Source organism: Anomalospiza imberbis, chromosome 24 (genome assembly GCF_031753505.1).
Source record: "Anomalospiza imberbis isolate Cuckoo-Finch-1a 21T00152 chromosome 24, ASM3175350v1, whole genome shotgun sequence".
Classification (NCBI taxonomy): domain Eukaryota; kingdom Metazoa; phylum Chordata; class Aves; order Passeriformes; family Viduidae; genus Anomalospiza; species Anomalospiza imberbis.
In genome coordinates, this window is record NC_089704.1 from 5,116,448 (window position 1) to 5,123,409 (window position 6,962).

At 52.0% G+C, this 6,962-nt stretch overlaps 1 protein-coding gene across 1 annotated transcript in view; it reads left to right on the forward strand.

Annotated features, from left to right (window-relative positions):
• THY1 (Thy-1 cell surface antigen) overlaps positions 1 to 6,962 on the forward strand; it is a 393,200-nt gene that overhangs the window by 24,320 nt on the left and 361,918 nt on the right. The gene's annotated exons all lie outside the window — the stretch shown is intronic.

Below are 6,962 nucleotides of genomic sequence, written 5' to 3' on the forward strand. Positions count from 1 at the left end.
CAGGTCCTTCTGGGGGGTTCCTGGAGCTGGAGAACCTGCAGAGGTTTGTTCTGCTGGGTGGGAAGAGCTTTTTCTGCCACCAGAGCAGGCAGGAGTGAGGCAAAGAGGCCTCAGAGTGTTGCCAGAATGGTGGAGCCTGGTGAGGGACTTTGGGCTGCAGGGAACTGCCCAGGATGGAGGCCCTGGAGCAGGCTGAGAGGTGAAGGCCCTGCCATCCCACGGTGGGGCTGGAAGAGGCACAAGCAGGTGCTGATGGAAGGCCCATGAGCTCAGTGCCACTGACGTCAGTGCTCAGCTCCTTTCCAAGGCAAACATCAGACATTTTCCATCCAACGCTGCTTCCTTCGGATGCCAAATTTCCCTCCCATTCCTGCAAGCCAGGGCCGGTGTCCACATGCTCCTGCTGAATTACAGGTCCCTTCCCAAACCTCCACCACGGAGCAGCCCTGGCAGGAGCAGATAAGGGAGCTGGGAAGAGGAGCTGTGTCAAGGACTACCTGATCCCATTTCCATCTAAATTCCAGCCACCAAAACCCCTGCTCTGTGCTGCTGCCTGGAGAAAGGCAGCCTGGCTGGGCTGGGCTGGCCTGCAGCCTGCTGATCCTGCTGGTTTTCCCTGGAAAAGGGGATGGCATCACACACACACACACACAGTTGTTTTCCCAGGCAGCTGCCACCACCCTAAAGCCAGAGGGTGGGATTGGGCTGCAGAGGGATAATGCTGACCCAGGACTGCAAGCCCAGACAAGGCAGCTCAGTGCTGCTGCTGCTGAGTAAGAGTGGTGGATGCAAAACCCTCCCCGAGGTCCGGTCCTGACCCTCCACCTGCCTCGGCTCCTGTCACGTTATCCTGAATTTATTGCCATGAGTAAGGCAGCTTCAGGCCCCAAGTTCATGCTTTTATCTAGATTTTGTATTTATATTTGTATTTATCTCCCAGAATTGCTCTGATTTTTTTTTCAGTCGTTTTCCCAGTGTTTTCCCTCTTCCTGCTCTCTCTCCCCTCAGCCCTGCCTCGTGTTCCTCATGCTGCCCTATTTTTTCATTCTGTATTTATGGTGGGAAGGGAGAGGGGAGTAAATCAAGAGCCACACGTGCAGGCACACACATGGGCTGGATATTTGTCTTGCTCAGTCACAGGGTGAATAAGTGTCCTTGTTCCAACACGTTTTCCCATTTCTCTTCCCAGGGGCTTTTCAGAGCGAGAATTCCTCTGCGCGGCCACGCACCAGCGCTGAGCTCACTCTCCTTTGCTGGTGGCCTCACTCCTCAGGATTTCTCCCTCCTTTTCCTGATTTCCAGGCACCCAAAGCCCACCCAAAGCTTCCCTGTGGGGCAGCTGGAGCTCCCCAGGTGCTGAGCTGGCTCCAAAGCAGGGCCAAAGCCACTGCAGGAGGTTTCTGGGCAGGGCAGGGCCGCGGGAGCAGGATTTTCTCTGCTGGGGTTCTCCCATGTCCATGGGATTGCTCAGCCCTGCTTCCCACCCCTCTGAGCCTTATCAAGAGTCAGATCCAATGGGAGGCTTTTCCAAAAGGTGAAGGAACATTTGGGGGGCATCCCATATGCTCTGAGCATTGAAGACACTGGCCAAAACCCCAGAGCTGACCCCAAAATCCATGGCTTTGCCAACATCCAACATCCCTAGTTCCTCAGCAGCACGGGGAGGGGAGGAGGCACCGTCCCTTCCTCATCCTCAGCTGTCCTCTGTCCCTGCCACCGTGCCAGGCTGCCCAGTGCCCCTGGGTGGCTCGGGAGGGACAGAGCCACAGCTTCTGTCCCCAGGGCAGGCCAGGGCAGGCAGTGCAGCTCTCCTGCTGGACCACAGCCTGCAGGGATGCTTGGCTTGGGATTGACAAACCCAGAGGATTTCACAGGATTTCACAGGAGACTCTATTAACATCTGGCTGCCCTTTTCCCTCTTGCCCTGCCTGGCCTTGCTCTGCTGCTCTTTCTCCTGCTGTTTGCCCACTTTCTCTCCAGGCTCTGCTGGCTGGACCTCACCAGGAAGCTGGGCTTGGGTTTTAGGGACTTGTGGAGCAGCAGAGATGCTTGGAGAGGCACCCAGGGAGCCATAAAGGGAAGGGAGAACCTTTAGAAAGAGACTAAGGAGGAGCAAGTGGTGATGTTCCTTCTAACACCCTCTTATCACCCAGAGCTTTTCCCAGCTCCATCATCACACAGCTTCTGGACATCTGGGCTTGTCACATCCCTCCCATCACAAAGTGGTGCCCTCAACCCTTTCCCAGCCTGAGCTCCATCCCACAGCCCCTCTGTCCCAGTCTAGGACCCCAGCAGGACAAGCTGAAGCAGCACAGCTCCTCAGAGGGAGCAAAGCTGTCCCTGCTCCAGATGTGCCCTGGGCCCTGCTCCAGATGTGCCCTGGGAGCCTTTCCCATCTACTGACACTGCTGCAGAACTTCAGAGTATCTCACAGAGCAGGAAAAGAAGCTCTAGGGGGAAAATCAAGTTTTTAAGCAGCGAGACGGGGACAAAAAGGTCTCTGTTTGGGGATTTCCATACTCTGGTTTTCTGGGAAACCAAAGTTTCCCAGCTTTGGCAGGCTGCAGTTTCCTGAGGCACACGATGGAGATGGCATTCCCTGGCTTTGCACGCAGGGAATTTCTTGCTGGGATGCAAATTCAGAGAGAACAAAACTAACAAAGGGATTCCTGCTGCTGTGGGCAACAGCAAATTATGCTGAAAGCCATAATTTCAGATTAAAAAGAGCATTCTCAGAGGAGATCCTGGGGGCCACAGACCCTTGATAGCAGCTACACCTCAGGACCAAACCTTTTTGTGGAAATAAAACCTCTTGCAGCCAGCCAGATCTCAATACAGTCAGTTCTGCCAGCTGCAGGATAAATAAAGAATAAATAAACAATAAAAAGAGCAGAATGTTTTGTAAGACTTCTACAGCCCCCCCAAATGCATGAGAGTCTATAAACTATCAATTTCACATAAATAATCTCTCTCTCTCTGGCAGCTTGCTTTGTTCCCAAAGATCCCAGAGAACTTCAGACAGGCTGGAGCAGAGCAGAGTCTCCATCTCCCAAATTCCAGTGGGGAATCATCTATGAAATCCCAGCTCCAGGGTCAGAGCCTGAAAACCGCCAGTGACCACAGTCCCAAGAAGATAACAAGAAATCTCCAGTGGTCCTTTTGCAGCCCAGCTGAGGAATATCCCCTGCTGGTGCCAGCTTTGGAGCTGGTGTTGTAGGGCTGACAGACACCTGAGGGGTGCAGCCAGCCCCACCCAACCTCCCCCTCTGCACCAGGCCAATCCCCAGTGAAAAGGAGGTGGGAAAGAAAACAAAAACTCAAAACTCTATGGCACAGAAACCAAGTTAATCATCAAAGTGTGGGGGGGGATCCTTCCTGGCCTCAGCAGGCAGCCAGGCAGAAGCCTTGAAATGCAGCTTTAATTAATTAATTATAAACAAAGTGAACGTGGTGCAACAAGCCCTGTGAGCACGTTGAAGGCATGCAGGATCCTCTGCACAGTTATGCAACGTGTTGATGGCTGCAGAATCCTGGATTCTGGGGTCCAAGGCTGCTCCAAAGCCTGGCCTCTGCCCCTGTGCTGCTCCCCTAATTCCCAGCCTGTATTTTTAATGAGTAAATTCACCCTTTTGGATCTGACATTGGCCTTTAACTCAGACTCCCCTCTGTCTGCCCTCTGATTTAATGCTGAGCTGTGGTTTTGCCCTTTTCCAGACTCAGCACAAGCCCTGGGAAGGGGCTGTCCCCCAGGCTGCACAAATCCTCTGTGCTGTCACACCCCTGTCACTGCTGCGCTGCCTCACCCAGTATCGCTCTTACACAACAGGGCACTCGTGTCCTGCCTACAACTTCTGCCAATAATTAAGATTCCCCATGGTCCTGCTCATAGCCTGCAGGCCTGGTTTAAGCCCTGCAAGAGTGTTTGGCCTGTGTGCTGCCCTGGAGGAGCTCCTTGGATGCTCACAGCACCCTAAAAGTCCAAGTCTTGGTGTGGCAAGCCTAATCCTGAGCAAGACTTGACTAGAACTGAACCAAATTCATCCCCCAAATTACTGAATCCTGTTGGTTCAGCTTTGCTTCCCTTCATCCCCCAATCCAAGACACACAGCTGATGGTCAAATCATCACAAACATCTGAGCTTCACTTTATGCCCTATAAATGGAGTCCCTCTCTTCTAATCTGAGTCCATCCCACACAAAATCTGCATGGGGAAGGGAAGGCTCCAGGGACACCTCACTGTGGCTTTCCAGTGTTCAGGAGGTTTATGAAAAGTGGCGAGAGGGACTTTTTAGATGGGTAGATAACAACAGGACAGTGGTTTTACACTAAAGGAGGGCAGGGCTGGAACAGATGTTCGGAATAATTCTTCACTCAGAGGGTGGGGAGGCCCTGGCACAGGGTGCCCAGAGCAGCTGTGGCTGCCCCATTGCTGGAAGTGTCCAAGGCCAGGCTGGAACAACCTGGGATAGTGAAAGGTGTCCCTCACCACGGCAGGGGTGGAATGAGATGGGATTTAAGGTCCCTTCCCCCCCAAGCCATGAAATCACAGCCCAGAGTCTCTGCAGAGCTGCCCTCTCTTCCAGGAGAGCCCCACTGACCCACCTGCATGTGCTGCTGCCTGAACATGATCCCCGTGAGAGCAGCAGGGAGCCCTGAACTCGTTCTGCCAGCTCTGCTGTCACCCTGGGAGCTGCTTTGCTGCCCAGCCATTGCCCAACGCTCCCCACACAGGAGCGGGGTTGATCCCAGAGCTCTCCAGCAGCAGGAACACCCTGGCTGCACCTCGGCATCACATTTTCTGGGCCGGGGACCTTATTTCATGTAAAGGTGGAAGAAATGAGAAGGGGCTGGAAATATGTAGGATGTGCAAGGCTCTGTGGGTTAGTGGGCAGAGCACGGAGCAGGCAATTACCAGGCAGGTTCCCTGCTCCTGCTTGGCTCGGAGTTGTTGTGAGAAGCAGGGCCAGTGAATCATGGGCTGGTTGAGCTCATTCTCCCTGACTCCCCATGACTTCATCACTCGCTGCTGTTTGAAAACCTGCTCTGGAGCCTGTCTAAAGGAGTGCCCCGGGGTTGGCTTAACTGTTTCTGTTCTATTTAGTTTGAAGTGGACCCAGTTTCTTTCACTTTTTCATCCTGGGGAGATTGGTTTTCCAGCACCAGCCATGTGCAGTGATGCTGCAGAGTGGAAATGTTTTAATAGAACACCCAAACTTTCTGGTACAGTGACAACAAAATGGAATTCTAAACAACCAACAGCAGCGTCACGAGGTATTCATAAAAATGAGCAAGGTTTAGAGGGGTCACAACCATGAAAAAATAAGAGGATGCAAAAGATGAAAAATAAGAAAATGTGAAAGATAAAAAATAAGAGAAAGCCAAAAGGCTGCTTATCGACTCCAGGGGAAAAAAACTTTCATTTTGCTGAAAAATTTGCCAGCTCCCCAGTGCATGCCTCAGTTTCCCTAATTGCTACGTGGGGTTACCAGCCCAGACCTATTTTGCAAAGGTGTTGTCAGGTTTAATTTGCGAACCTTTGAAAAGCTCTGCTGAGTCCTGGAGATGAAAGGCCTTGCAGATGCCACCCGTGGGTGTGTGCTGTGAGTCACAGGCACAGCCAGGGACAGCACCCGCCAGGGGACACCCGTCCTGTGCAGGGACCAGAGCAAGAATCCCAAGGGATGCTCCTACAAAAATGAACTCACGCAGCAGGCAGCAGGAGCCACCTCTGGGAGGGGCAGAGATAAGGAGATGTCCAGGCTGGGCTGTGTTTTGGCTCCTAAATTGCCTGGAAAATGTGTGTGTGCACAAACTGGCAGCTGGAATATGAGGTCCACAACACGAGGAGGACATGGAAGAGCTGGAGCAGGTCCAAAAGAGGCCACGAGGTTGATAAAGGGGCTGGAGACAGGCTGAGAGTTGGGAATGTTGAGGCTGGAGAAGGTTGAGTGGAGACCTTAGAGCACCTCCCAGGATCTGAAGGGGAAGCTGGAGAGGGACTCTGGATCAGGAACTGGAAAAGGGGAAATGGATTCGAACTGCAAGAGGGGAAATTTGGGTTGGATGTTGGGAAGGAATTGTTCCCTGGGAGGGTGGGCAGGCCCTGGCACAGGGTGCTCAGAGCAGCTGTGGCTGCCCCTGGATCCCTGGAAGTGTCCAAGGCCAGGCTGGACTGGGCTTGCAGCAGCCTGGGGCGGTGGGAGCTGTCCCTGTCCATGGAACTGGATGAGCTTTACGGTCCCTTCCCACCCCAACCATCCCAGAACTCTGTGATAACCTGACAAAGGCACCAAAAAAGGGATAATTTGGATATTTTCCTATGCCTGAAATGCCTTTTGGCTTTCTCTTATATTTTATCTTTCACATTTTCTTATTTTTCATCTTTTGCATCCTCTTATTTTTCATGGTTGTGACCCCTCTAAATCCTCGCTCATTTTTATGAATACCTCATGATGCTGCTGTTGGTTGTTTAGAATTCCATTTTGTTGTCACTGTACCAGAACGTTTGGGTGTTCTATTAAAACATTTCCACTCTGCAGCATCACTGCACATGGCTGGTGCTGGAAAAGGGGTGGCACTGGATGGGCTTCAAGGTCCCTTCCAACCCATCCCATGATTCTGTGATGTATCTGCATTTGCATCAGTAAAACCGAGTTCTAAAACTTCAATCCTTAACCTTTTATCTGCCTTACCCACACCAAAATCTTATCAAAGCTCCAGGAAAACAAACCAAGGCCACCTTTGTCCAAGCCAAACCTCTTCCTTGGGATGTTTTTTGCTCCTCAAGGATTAACATTGGCTGGAACAGCTCTGCTGAGTCTCCTCCGTACACGTGAGAACAGGAGCCTCCACCCTGCAGTATTTTTAATTACTTGGAGACTTACAGGACTGTTGATGTTCTAAAAAACAGCTCAGCCCAGCAAGCCAGGGGGAAAGAAATGCATTGATGTCAGTCAAATTTT